The following is a 14,806-nucleotide window of genomic DNA, read 5'->3' on the forward strand; positions in this document are numbered from 1 at the left end:
GAGCGGGTTCGGTTCCTCGGAATCCGAACCCCCCCGAACTTCAGCCTTTTTACACGGGTCCGAGGCAGACTCGGATCTTCCCGCCTTGCTCGGCTAACCCGAGCGCGCCCGAACGTCATCATCCCGCTGTCGGATTCTCGCGAGGCTCGTATTCTATCGCGAGACTCGGATTCTATATAAGGAGCCGCGCTTCGCCGCCATTTGCACACGTGCATTGAGATTGATAGGGAGAGGACGTGGCTGGCGTCCTCTCCGTTAGAATAGATAGAGACACTTGAGTTGATTACTTAGTAATTTTGGGGAGCATTAGGAGTACTCAGAGTGCAGAGTTTTGCTGATAGTTAGTTACTAGTGACTGACCACCACCAGTTTTATTTATTATTTAATATAATCCGTTCTCTGCCTGAAAAAAAACGATACACAGTCACATACCATATCTGTGCTCAGCCTCAGTGTGCTGCATGATAATATCATCTATGTATATCTGACTGTGCTGAGTGCTCACTGCTCACACAGCTGAATTGTGGGGGAGACTGGGGTGCAGTTATAGCAGGAGTACAGTGCACACTTTTGCTGCCAGTGTGACTGACCAGTGACCACCAGTATATTGTCTGCCTGAAAAAGTTAAACACTCCTGTGGTGTTTTTTTTTTTTAATTCTATAAACGCATTCTGCTGACAGTGTCCAGCAGGTCCGTCATTCATTATATTATATAAATATTTACCTGCAGTAGTGTTATATTTTTTTTGTTCATCTCTATCATCTTTATCATCTCTATATTAGCAGACGCAGTACGGTAGTCCACGGCTGTGGCTACCTCTGTGTCGTCAGTGCTCGTCCATAATTGTATACCTACCTGTGGTGGGTTTTTTTTTTCTATCTTCTTCATACTAGTAGTTTAGGAGTCTGCTGACAGTGTCCAGCAGGTCCGTCATTATATTATATATACCTGCAGTAGTGATATATATATATTTTTTATATCATTATCATCTCTATACTAGCAGACGCAGTACGGTAGTCCACGGCTGTGGCTACCTCTGTGTCATCAGTGCTCGTCCATAATTGTATACCTACCTGTGGTGGGTTTTTTTTTCTATCTTCTTCATACTAGTAGTTTAGGAGTCTGCTGACAGTGTCCAGCAGGTCCGTCATTATATTATATATACCTGCAGTAGTGATATATATATATTTTTTATATCATTATCATCTCTATACTAGCAGACGCAGTACGGTAGTCCACAGCTGTGGCTACCTCTGTGTCGTCAGTGCTCGTCCATAATTGTATACCTACCTGTGGTGGTTTTTTTTTTCTATCTTCTTCATACTAGTAGTTTAGGAGTCTGCTGACAGTGTCCAGCAGGTCCGTCATTATATTATATATACCTGCAGTAGTGATATATATATATATTTTTTATATCATTATCATCTCTATACTAGCAGACGCAGTACGGTAGTCCACGGCTGTAGCTACCTCTGTGTCGTCAGTCACTCGTCATCCATAAGTATACTAGTATCCATCCATCTCCATTGTTTACCTGAGGTGCCTTTTAGTTGTGCCTATTAAAATATGGAGAACAAAAATGTTGAGGTTCCAAAAATAGGGAAAGATCAAGATCCACTTCCACCTCGTGCTGAAGCTGCTGCCACTAGTCATGGCCGAGACGATGAAATTCCATCAACGTCGTCTGCCAAGGCCGATGCCCAATGTCATAGTACAGAGCATGTAAAATCCAAAACACAAAATATCAGTAAAAAAAGGACTCAAAAATCTAAAATAAAATCGTCGGAGGAGAAGCGTAAACTTGCCAATATGCCATTTACCACACGGAGTGGCAAGGAACGGCTGAGGCCCTGGCCTATGTTCATGGCTAGTGGTTCAGCTTCACATGAGGATGGAAGCACTCAGCCTCTCGCTAGAAAAATGAAAAGACTTAAGCTGGCAAAAGCACAGCAAAGAACTGTGCGTTCTTCGAAATCACAAATCCACAAGGAGAGTCCAATTGTGTCGGTTGCGATGCCTGACCTTCCCAACACTGGACGTGAAGAGCATGCGCCTTCCACCATTTGCACGCCCCCTGCAAGTGCTGGAAGGAGCACCCGCAGTCCAGTTCCTGATAGTCAGATTGAAGATGTCAGTGTTGAAGTACACCAGGATGAGGAGGATATGGGTGTTGCTGGCGCTGGGGAGGAAATTGACCAGGAGGATTCTGATGGTGAGGTGGTTTGTTTAAGTCAGGCACCCGGGGAGACACCTGTTGTCCGTGGGAGGAATATGGCCGTTGACATGCCTGGTGAAAATACCCAAAAAATCAGCTCTTCGGTGTGGAAGTATTTCAACAGAAATGCGGACAACAGGTGTCAAGCCGTGTGTTGCCTTTGTCAAGCTGTAATAAGTAGGGGTAAGGACGTTAACCACCTCGGAACATCCTCCCTTATACGTCACCTGCAGCGCATTCATCATAAGTCAGTGACAAGTTCAAAAACTTTGGGCGACAGCGGAAGCAGTCCACTGACCAGTAAATCCCTTCCTCTTGTAACCAAGGTCACGCAAACCACCCCACCAACTCCCTCAGTGTCAATTTCCTCCTTCCCCAGGAATGCCAATAGTCCTGCAGGCCATGTCACTGGCAATTCTGACGAGTCCTCTCCTGCCTGGGATTCCTCCGATGCATCCTTGAGTGTAACGCCTACTGCTGCTGGCGCTGCTGTTGTTGCTGCTGGTAGTCGATGGTCATCCCAGAGGGGAAGTCGTAAGACCACTTTTACTACTTCCACCAAGCAATTGACTGTCCAACAGTCCTTTGCGAGGAAGATGAAATATCACAGCAGTCATCCTGCTGCAAAGCGGATAACTGAGGCCTTGGCATCCTGGGCAGTGAGAAACGTGGTTCCGGTATCCATCATTACTGCAGAGCCAACTATAGACTTGATTGAGGTACTGTGTCCCCGGTACCAAATACCATCTAGGTTCCATTTCTCTAGGCAGGCGATACCGAAAATGTACACAGACCTCAGAAAAAGACTCACCAGTGTCCTAAAAAATGCAGTTGTACCCAATGTCCACTTAACCACGGACATGTGGACAAGTGGAGCAGGGCAGACTCAGGACTATATGACTGTGACAGCCCACTGGGTAGATGTATTGACTCCCGCCGCAAGAACAGCAGCGGCGGCACCAGTAGCAGCATCTCGCAAACGCCAACTCTTTCCTAGGCAGGCTACGCTTTGTATCACCGCTTTCCAGAATACGCACACAGCTAAAAACCTCTTACGGCAACTGAGGAAGATCATCGCAGAATGGCTTACCCCAATTGGACTCTCCTGTGGATTTGTGGCATCGGACAACACCAGCAATATTGTGTGTGCATTAAATATGGGCAAATTCCAGCACGTCCCATGTTTTGCACATACCTTGAATTTGGTGGTGCAGAATTATTTAAAAAACGAGAGGGGCGTGCAAGAGATGCTGTCGGTGGCCAGAAGAATTGCGGGACACTTTCGGCGTACAGGCACCACGTACAGAAGACTGGAGCAACACCAAAAACGCCTGAACCTGCCCTGCCATCATCTGAAGCAAGAAGTGGTAACGAGGTGGAATTCAACCCTCTATATGCTTCAGAGGTTGGAGGAGCAGCAAAAGGCCATTCAAGCCTATACAACTGACCACGATATAGGAGGTGGAATGCACCTGTCTCAAGCGCAGTGGAGAATGATTTCAACGTTGTGCAAGGTTCTGCAACCTTTTGAACTTGCCACACGTGAAGTCAGTTCAGACACTGCCAGCCTGAGTCAGGTCATTCCCCTCATCAGGCTTTTGCAGAAGAAGCTGGAGACATTGAAGGAGGAGCTAACACAGAGCGATTCCGCTAGGCATGTGGGACTTGTGGATGGAGCCCTTAATTCGCTTAACAAGGATTCACGGGTGGTCAATCTGTTGAAATCAGAGCACTACATTTTGGCCACCGTGCTCGATCCTAGATTTAAAACCTACGTTGTATCTCTCTTTCCGGCAGACACAAGTCTGCAGGGGTTCAAAGAACTGCTGGTAAGAAAATTGTCAAGTCAAGCGGAACGCGACCTGTCAACATCTCCTCCTTCACATTCTCCCGCAACTGGGGGTGCGAGGAAAAGGCTCAGAATTCCGAGCCCACCCGCTGGCGGTGATGCAGGGCAGTCTGGAGCGACTGCTGATGCTGACATCTGGTCCGGACTGAAGGACCTGCCAACGATTACGGACATGTCGTCTACTGTCACTGCATATGATTCTCTCACCATTGAAAGAATGGTGGAGGATTATATGAGTGACCGCATCCAAGTAGGCACGTCAGACAGTCCGTACGTATACTGGCAGGAAAAAGAGGCAATTTGGAGGCCCTTGCACAAACTGGCTTTATTCTACCTAAGTTGCCCTCCCACAAGTGTGTACTCCGAAAGAGTGTTTAGTCCCGCCGCTCACCTTGTCAGCAATCGGCGTACGAGGTTACTTCCAGAAAATGTGGAGAAGATGATGTTCATTAAAATGAATTATAATCAATTCCTCCATGGAGACATTCACCAGCAGCAATTGCCTCCACAAAGTACACAGGGAGCTGTGATGGTGGATTCCAGTGGGGACGAATTGATAATCTGTGAGGAGGAGGATGTACACGGTGATGAATCGGAGGATGATGATGAGGTGGACATCTTGCCTCTGTAGAGCCAGTTTGTGCAAGGAGAGATTAATTGCTTCTTTTTTTGGTGGGGGTCCAAACCAACCCGTCATTTCAGTCACAGTCGTGTGGCAGACCCTGTCACTGAAATGATGTGTTGGTTAAAGTGTGCATGTCCTGTTTATACAACATAAGGGTGGGTGGGAGGGCCCAAGGACAATTCCATCTTGCACCTCTTTTTTCTTTCATTTTTCTTTGCGTCATGTGCTGTTTGGGGAGTATTTTTTGGAAGGGCCATCCGGCCTGACACTGCAGTGCCATTCCTAGATGGGCCAGGTGTTTGTGTCGGCCACTAGGGTCGCTTAGCTTACTCACACAGCTACCTCATTGCGCCTCTTTTTTTCTTTGCGTCATGTGCTGTTTGGGGAGTGTTTTTTGGAAGGGCCATCCTGCGTGACACTGCAGTGCCACTCCTAGATGGGCCAGGTGTTTGTGTCGGCCACTAGGGTCGTTGAGCTTAGTCACACAGCTACCTCATTGCGCCTCTTTTTTTCTTTGCGTCATGTGCTGTTTGGGGAGTGTTTTTTGGAAGGGCCATCCTGCGTGACACTGCAGTGCCACTCCTAGATGGGCCAGGTGTTTGTGTCGGCCACTTGGGTCGCTGAGCTTAGTCATCCAGCGACCTCGGTGCAAATTTTAGGACTAAAAATAATATTGTGAGGTGTGAGGTGTTCAGAATAGACTGAAAATGAGTGGAAATTATGGTTATTGAGGTTAATAATACTTTGGGATCAAAATGACCCCCAAATTCTATGATTTAAGCTGTTTTTTAGGGTTTTTTGAAAAAAACACCCGAATCCAAAACACACCCGAATCCGACAAAAAAAATTCGGTGAGGTTTTGCCAAAACGCGTTCGAACCCAAAACACGGCCACGGAACTGAACCCAAAACCAAAACACAAAACCCGAAAAATTTCCGGTGCACATCTCTAGTTCTATTCCCACTCTGTGGGTTTCGTGGACACCCGCGAGTGGAAATAGTCCCTGTTGGTCGGGATAGTGAGGGGGCATGTTGGTGGAGGTCATGTGACCGTCGGTCACCTGAATACCACCCGTGAAAAGGAGCATGATATAAAAGCTAAAGAGAACATCAAGTCCACCCTCGTCAGCGCCACCTCTTCCATTCAGCAAAACTTTTCCATTTCTGCTCAATTTCGTTTGGTGTATGGTATTGCTCCCCTGGAACTTACCTCTTTACAAGGTGACAGTCAGATCACCTTGTTTCCTAGGTACGCTCTCAAGTATCTGCTTCCATCTTATTGGCCCAGCACCCAATATGTGGCTGCAGGTTTAAAGAGATGCTCAGAGAATTGTCTGTTCCTGAGCGACAGGTGTATAACACTTGTCTGATCACCTGTCTCTAACCTGGCCTATTTCCTCGCTGCCCATGCCTGCTTGTGACCGTGACCTTTGGATCACTGTGCAAACCTGTTTGGAACCTGTTTTGCCTGTTCTTGCATTTAGCCCGTCACCTAATCCTTCCTGTGCTGCAACCTGTCAGTTGCAAAATTCATAATCTCATTGCTGAGTCCCTAAACAGCCATAACACTAGGGGCCTGGTCAGTGTTGGACTGGAGCATGAAGGGCCCAACAGGGGAATGCAGTGGCAGGGACCCATGCTTAAGGGGTGTGGCCAATTAGCACGGGGGGGTAGGGGGGTCCAGCCAGAGGCTTACCAGCCATTAGGAGACCATGTAACTGACTCACGAATAGAGTAACAATATATAATTTGAGATCACAGTCTGGAACCTGAGATTAAAGATAGTGGTGGGGCCCTCAGGCAGTGGGCTCCCTGTGGGCCAGTCCGACCTTGGGCCTGATTCTGAGTTCCACCCCCACTGCAAAATGCATGGGTCCTCGGGGATGCATATACTGCACATGTGCCATCCAAGGGAGTCAGCTTCGGCGTTTGCAGAAATTGTTAGTGCATACGGACCGTTTCTGTTCAATCCTTCAATAGACCACACTCTCCGTGAAATACTCCTGTCTGCTTCACTCTAAAAAGGAGCAAACCTTAGCAGTCCCCACACTATTCCATCTAACCCGTAAACCACATGTTCTCAAACTCGGTCCTCGCTCGGGACCCCACACAGTGCATGTTTTGCAGGTCTCCTCACAGAATCACAAGTGACATAATTAGCTCCACCTGTGGGCCTTTTAAAATGTGTCAGTGAGTAATTAATACACCTGTGCCCCTGCTGGGTTACCTGCAAAACATGCACTGTGTGGGGTCCTGAGGACCGAGTTTGAGAACCTGTGCCGTAAACCTATGATGTCACCGTATTTGCACTGTACTGTTTTCACTTTTCTAAATAAACCAAGTTATCACAAATGGAAGTTACAACAAAGAATTGCAAGGAAAAAAAAAAGATTGAAAAAAAAAAAAAGTGCTGTCAAAGCTTTTGTCTGCGAAACTCTCAGACGCTGTTCTCTGATCATTTCACCAACACATCTTTTCCAGCAGCTGCAACACTGGAACAGAGACGTGATGGACGCCGCGGTCTTGTGGGAGTTTGTGTCAGAGTCTAACAGAACATTTTACAGTCAGAACACAGAATCATTCAACGCGGCACATCCTGAGCTGCGAGGAATGCTGTGAACAAGGGCTAGAGAGATCTCCCGCTGAGAGCGGCTTTGGTTTATGCTGAGTACAGCACGAGAGCAGAAAACAGACACCTAACAAGAGACTTGAGCCATTAAATGAAGTACTCATCACCATTGTTAGCCAGAAGAAAGCAATTCCGCCGGCTGATTATCCAGCAAGTGGGCGATGCATTCAGAGTCCACCTGGAAAGAATTGAGCGGAGAGAACGCTTTTCCATGTTTGTAATGGTGCTGCTGAGGACACAGGAAATTTGCTAAATAAATAAATAAATAAAAAATTCCACTAAAATTAATTTCAGATGGTAATATGTGGGGTTTTTTTGTGTGTGCTACAGTCCAAAACCACACTGGACTGGTAGATTAAGGTTAGTGTTGACACAAGAGCTGACACTCATCTTCCTCTGCACGTCTATGACTATCGCAGCTTGCTCACTCATACTGCAGTCTTGGACCTGCTACTTAGAGCAACCGCCAGAGCCGTAACTAGACATTTTGGTGACCTGTGCCAGAAAGAGAATTGGTGCACCTCCACCCCTTCCCCCCACACACACATCCATACCTAAAGTAGGGCCTATGCACTGTGAGCTGAGCACACTCGGCACACATCTAGTTACGGCCCTGCTGACACACACCGCTACCATCATTTACTAAATAGCCCCCACCCCCACCGCACCCTCAGTGCAGCACCACCACACTACACTACAGCACATTTGCCACACATACAGAGCAGCTTGTTACAGAAGCCTAACCGGGGGACTGAGGAAGAGTGCATTGTGGGACAGCTCTCAGAGTCCCAGGGGAACTGGCGGCACGCTGCAGGAAGCTTCCCTGCCTGCCCTCTCACTGAGGAGATATGATAAGCAGCTGCCACGTCACATGGCTTAGCTTCCTGTTCAGACCTCCGAACCCCAAAGGATAACAAAAACCTGTCAGCTGCGGGCGGCGATGGATCAGCGTGGGGAATGTGTTGCGGAGTATTCGCTGCGGCTGAAGAAGGGGGAGCTGGGAGAGGCCGGACACCGGAACCTGCGGCAGTGTTATGTATGTAACACTCTGTGGGCTGCTGATATGCCCCCAGTCCCTCTGTCTCCTTAACTAGACACTGTATGCGCATGCGCACAGCGTCTATTCACCGCTGCTCTACAGGAGAGCAGCGATTGACAGGAGCCTCCCTACTGCCCCCTTTCCCCTCAATGCGGGACAGCAGGACAGTCCCAAAATAAATGGGGCTGCCCCACAAAAACCAGGACAGTTGGGAGGTAATATATATATCTCCTATATAATAGCCCAGATCTGTGACTCTGTGCCTGTGTGTATAACACTGGGCGTGGCTAGGAGTTCTCATTGGATTAGCAGCAGGTCCATCACACCCAGTCCACAGCTGATTGGTCGATAAACGTCCTCCCACACAGGTTACATCCAAAGGGAGGCTCTGCCCTTTGGCTGCTGTGTGTTTCCAGAGCAAGATTAACAATGGGACTGATGGAGCTGCAGCTCCTGGTCCACACCCCAAAACAGGCCCACTGCATCTGCAGCAACATACCCTCCAACACTTTACACATAAACATCGTTACAAATTCCAAAAGGGCCGTGGCCACAGGTACAGTGGCGTGGCCACGTCCCTTTTCCTATACTTTCAATGGAAGTTTGGAGAGCCAGAAATCGGTACAGACCATAAAAAAAAGGGACTGTACCTGCCAAGAAGGTGCAGCTGGAGGGTAGGCCACTGCATCTGCAGCAAGTCTCTGCGCTGTAGATAGGGAAAAAACAATCCTTTTACTGCAGCGTCCTATGTCCTGCTGTCGGTCCGCCTGCCCCCTCCGGCATCAACAATCCCCACTCCCTAGCCGCGCCGCAGGTGGAACAAAAGCTGCTGTGGCCACTGGCATAGATGTGTATGAAAGCGGTGCAGCGGAAGGCTTTCATAACCCTCCCTGCGCCGCATGCTCTCTGAGCCCCGGAGCCTCCTCTGCGCATGATGTCACAGAAGTGCCTCCCCGCCACAGCCGTGCCCAGATCCCCAGAGGCCCGACTCCGCAACACAGCACCTGGCCTGCCGGCCTGGAAGCCCCGAGATGGCTAATGCAACGGCTAGAGTGGGTGATATCGCGGAGGGTAATGTCTGGACGCTGAATCAATGTTAAAGGTGACAGTGCTGTGCAGTGCAGTGGGTGTGTAGTGTCACTGACACTGCACAGCACTCTCACCCTTTACATTGATTCAGCGAGTCAGTCAGTTCTGCCAGCCAGCCACTATTGTTAGCGCCGGTGTTCCAACATACTGCATTACAGGGAAGTATACGCACTAAATAAACTACAGCTCCCAGCAGCCCTTAGTGCAGGAGCATTCCGGCCCTTAGGGCTGCTTGGAGCTGTAGTTTATTGAGTGCATCTTCTCACCTGCAATGTGGTGCGTTGGGACAGCGGCACTAACAATAGTGACTGGCTGCTGTGTGAGTCTCCGGAAGAGCCACTGCCAAAGGGAGGACAGCAGCTTAGCTGCTTCCAGGAGGAGAAGCAGGACAAGCATTACCCACCCCTCCCCCACTCACAATACCTCCGGGCCCCATCCGGGGCACCCCCACACCCCCCCCCCCTCCACCACCCGCGGTGGCTCCAGACCCCCTACCCCAACTGCAGCACCCCCACACCTGCTACTCCCCCACCCGCCGCACAACCACACCTGCCCCTCTCCCACCAGCAGCAACCCCGCACCCGCCTCTCCCCCACCTGCTGCGCCACCACACTCGCCCCTCCCCCACCCGTAGCACCCCCCCCCACCCGCGGCACCCACCCCTCCCCCAGGCATGGCACCACCGCACCAGCCCCTCCCCCACCCGCTGCACCCCCGCAATCACCCCTCCCCCACCTGTGGGACCCACTCCCTTGTCCGCGTCTCCCCCGCACCCTCCACTCCCCCAACCACAGCACCTACTAGGTGATTCATCAGGCCCTGCGTGTGCTGTTCACGTCGTTGCAAGGGGCTACGAACCCTTAACCATTGCACGCCCTCTGTCTGTGCAATATTTAATTACTCACACAATTATGATTGGAGGTAATACTCCATATAATACAAATATTGCACGCCACAAGGGCGTGCAAGGGTTAAGGAGGCGTAGCCCCTTACGACGGTGTGAAAAGCGCCCATAGGGCGCGATGAATCACCTAGTGTGTGTATGTGTATATATATATATATATATATATACTAGGTGCTTCATCGCGCCCTACGGGCGCTCTTCACACCGTCGCAAGGGGCTACGCCCCCTTAACCCTTGCATGCCTTTCTGGGGTTCAATATTTGTGTTATATGGAGTATCACCTGCATTCCTTTGTTAGTGGTTAAATATTGCACAATGAAAGGGCGTGCGATGGTGAAGGAGTCGCAGCCCCTTGCGACGGCGTGAAAAGCACCTGCAGGCCACAATGTACAGAATGTAGCGGATGCGGGGGGTACTGCGGATGGTGGCTGTAGATGCTGCGTATGGAGGGGGGGCAGAAGTGGGGGTGGGGCCCGGATGGGGAAGGGTTGGGAGGTGCTGCGGGTGGGGGAGAGGCAGAGGAGTGGGGGAGGGGTGGGGGAGGAGGGGACCGCGGATGGAGGATGGTGTCTGCAGATGCTGCAGGTGGAGGGGGGCAGGTGTGGGGGAGACATATAAGGGGGGTGAATGGTGGAGGGGGCCTGGAGATTGCTGGGGGTGGTGAAGGGGCGGAGGAGTGGGAGCCGCGGGTGGTGTAGGGGGTCTGGAGGCACAGCATGTGGGGGAGGGGTGGAGTGCCACATGTGGTGGAGGGGAAGGTGCGGAGGTGTGGTGCATTGGGGAGAGGTCTGGAGGTGCTGCGGGTACTGTACCTGCCAAAAAGGTAGTTGGAGGGTATGCAGTAACAGGGCCAGGACAGGGGTGACAGGGTCAGAACAGGGTTGACTGGGCCAGGACAGGGGTGACAGGGTCAGAACAGGGGTGACAGGGTCAGAACAGGGGTGACGGGGCCAGGACAGGGGTGACGAGCCAGGACACGGGCGACGGGGCCAGGACAGAAATGACAGGGACAGGATAGGGGTGACAGGGTCAGTGTAGGGGCGGCAGGACCAGGACAGGGGTGACAGGGCCAGTATAGGGTTGACAGGGCAAGCACAGGGGTGACAGGGCCAGGATAGGGGTAGCAGGGCCAGCATAAGGGTGACAGGGCCAGGATAAGGGTGAAAGGGCCAGGATAAGGGTGAAAGGGCCAGGATAAGGGTGGCACGTCAAGGCCAGGGGTGACAGGGACATGACAGAACACAGGGCACGGGAGAGATTGGTATTAGGGACAGAACAGTGGTGACAGACAGATGTGTCTTGCCGGAGTCACTGCTGCTGGCTGCTGCTGTTCCACTCCAACCTGTTGGGATCTGCTGCTGGTGGAGACTTGGCATGGCTGACTCTCTTAGGCTGTAGTCCTGCTTCCTCTGCCCGTCCGCATCACTCCCCCCCTCCTCAGTCACACACCGCAGACTTCGCGCAGCTGCCGGGCACTGTGGTAAGGTGAGACTGGGAGTGACTGGTTAGCCCCCAGGAGATGCTGCGGCTGGAGGGAGGAGGGGGTCATAGCATGCACGTGGCGCGGACCTCACGGCTGCTGGGCACTATGGTAAGGGGAGACTGGGAGTGACTGGTTAGCTCCCAGGAGACGCTGCCGCTGGAGAGAGGAGGGGGTCAGAGAGCCGGCAAGCAGCGCGGACTTCTGCAGCGCTACCCGCCGGCTAAAGTGTGTGAAGGAGCTGGGCGCACCACACTGCGGGTGGCAGCGCTGCAGCTAGCGGTGGGGTTGCCGGGGCTGGAGATAACAGAGGCAGTACGGAAAGTGCACAGCGGCTGGTGACCCACAAAACTACAGCTAAGAAGCGTGGAGTGTGCCAGAAAGTGACGCTCCTCCCCGCCAGAGAGACCCTGCTGAGTATGCTGATGTGGGGGTCAAGTATGGCATACCCCCTCACACACCCCCATACCTCCCAAATGTCCCAATCTTCGCGGGCCAGTCCCATTTTTTGGGGTCTGTCCCGCTGTCCCACCCGCGGGTCGCAGTGTCCTGCGGTGGTGGTGGGGGGGGGGGGGGGGGCAGTTGGAAAGCTCCTGTACTCGCTGTTCTGCTTAGCAGAGCAGCGGTGAATAGTGGAGACAGAGGGAGAGGGGGCATCAGGGGGTACGGATGAAGGGGGGGTTCCAGCAGCAGAGCCGGATTAAGGGGGGGGGGGGGGGGGGCAGGCGGTACGTACCGTTGGCCCCACAGTTTTAGGGGTCCCCCCGGCTCGAGTAGCTCTGTCCCAGTTCAGAAGCTCCCCCAGCAACAACGGCAGCATTGTGCTACAGTCAGCACACGCTGCTGCGTATTGGCAGGTCTGTGGTGTTGCAGGGAGGCAGCAGTCTCCCTGCTTTCTTCTGCCTGTGCGGGTGTGTAGGGGGAGCGACCACCTCCTCTGGATTTACCCCTAGCTGAGGGGCCAAAATTCCATATAAAAAAAAAAGTAAAAATCCCGGAATTTGCATAAGGGGGCGTGGCCTCGCGTGGCGCGATTAGGCCACGCCCTCTAACCCACAGCAGGCACAGCTATGAGATAGGGCTCCCCTGTCTCAAGTACCCTGTGCCCCCCGGACTCATAATCAGCCCCTGGGGGCATGCCAGCAGCTCACAGAGCGCTGGGCATGCCCCCTCACTGACGAAAACGGGGGCCCTCCCGTGAAGGTGTGTGTGTGTGTGTGTGTGTGTGTGTGTGTGTGTGTGTGTGTGTGTGCTCCTAGTGTCCTATAGATTTGGCCTGATCTGTGACTCATTTGACTAACTCCGCCCACTGTTGTGACTCCGCCCAGCGTTTGCAAATGAATCACAAAATCACAGATCTGGGCTATTATATAGGAGATATATATGTACACACATACATATATTATGGAAAATTATTAATTCAGCCTGTTAGATAAAGAGCTTTATATCCTTATAAAATATGGGGGTAATTCTGAGTTGATCGCAGCAGGAACTTTGTTAGCAGTTGGGCAAAACCATGGCCCTCATTCCGAGTTGCTTTTAGCAGCATTTCACACGCTAAGCCGCCGCCCTCTGGGAGTGAATCTTAGCTTAGCAGAATTGCGAATAGAAATTTCTTTGCAGTTTCTGAGTAGCTCGAGACTTACTCTGCCACTGCGATCAGTTCAGTCAGTTTCGTTCCTGGTTTGACGTCACAAACACACCCAGCGTTCGCCCAGACACTCCTCCGTTTCTCCAGCCACTCCCGCGTTTTTCCCAGAAACGGCAGCGTTCTTTCACACACTCCCATAAAACGGCCAGTTTCCGCCCAGAAACACCCACTTCCTGTCAATCACACTCCGATCACCAGAACGAAGAAAAATCCTCGTAATGCCGTGAGTAAAATACCTAACTTTTGAGTAAAATAACTAAGCGCATGCGCAGTAAGCGACTAATCGCAATATAGAGAAAATCGACAACGAGCGAACAACTCGGAATGAGGGCCCATGTGACGTGCGGTGAGGTCAGGGGCTGGGGAGGCACTGCAACTACCCCCCCACCCCCGCAAAATAAAAAAAAATGCAGTTTCCCCCCCACCGCTAAAACCAGCACCAGGCAGAACCAGCTGGGGGGGGGTAATGCCATAGCAGGGGAGACACTCAGTGTGGGGTCCCCCTGCCATGCCATTATACACCCCCCAGCCAGTCAGCCCAGTGTTGGCATTCCTCGGAAGGTGGGGCCCCCAAAAAATGAACATGGGGTCCCCCCTCCCGAGCAACAACCAGCACTGGGCTGATAGCCGAGTGCTATGCCCCGCACCCCTGGTGGCGGTGGGTGCGGGGTTCATTGTATGCTAATACTGTTCTTTACAGGTGGCCTACAGGTCCCAGCAAGCCTGCCCCAGCATGCTGGCACTTGGAGAACCACAAGTGCCAGCATGCCCGGACATAAATGGCCTGCTGGCACCTGCAGTCCACCTGTAAAGAATAGTAATATTGTTCTTTACAGGTGACCTACAGGTCCCAGCAAGCCTGCCCCAGCATGCTTGCACTTGGAGAACCACAAGTGCCAGCATGCCCGGACATAAAGGGCCCGCTGGCACCCGTAGTCCTCCTGTAAAGAAAATATAAAAAAAAAACCACAATACATACTTTAAAAAAAACTTTATTAAACAGGGTCTTCACCTGGGGGCGGCGGCCTTTAAGCTCTTTTGCGTGGCCGCCGTCTTCCCAGGGCTTCTGGCGTCTTCACCTGGGGGGGCGCCACCTCCCCAGGGCTTCTGGCGTCTTCCTCCGGCGTCTTCACCTGGGAAGCGGCGGCCTGTAAGCTCTTTTGCATGGCCGCCGCCTTCCCAGGACTTCCAGCATCTTCACCTGGTGGGCGGCGGCTGCTAAGCTCTTTTGCATAGCCGCCGCCCATCCAGGACTTCCGGCGTCTTCGGTCTTCAGGAGCTCTTCTCAGCTCCTCCTCCACCGTCGGACTGACAGCCGCTGCCTC

General features: G+C 51.9%; 1 long non-coding RNA gene across 1 annotated transcript in view; it reads left to right on the top strand.

Moving 5' to 3' along the window:
- LOC134957111 (uncharacterized) overlaps nucleotides 1–7,580 on the top strand; it is a 93,483-nt gene extending 85,903 nt beyond the window's left edge. The window contains exon 3 of the long non-coding RNA XR_010186466.1: nucleotides 7,171–7,580. This is a non-coding gene — a long non-coding RNA (uncharacterized LOC134957111). The remainder of the gene's footprint in view (nucleotides 1–7,170) is intronic.
- The last annotated feature ends 7,226 nt before the right edge of the window (nucleotides 7,581–14,806 follow it).

The sequence above is a fragment of the Pseudophryne corroboree genome, chromosome 9 (assembly GCF_028390025.1).
Source record: "Pseudophryne corroboree isolate aPseCor3 chromosome 9, aPseCor3.hap2, whole genome shotgun sequence".
Lineage (NCBI taxonomy): Eukaryota > Metazoa > Chordata > Amphibia > Anura > Myobatrachidae > Pseudophryne > Pseudophryne corroboree.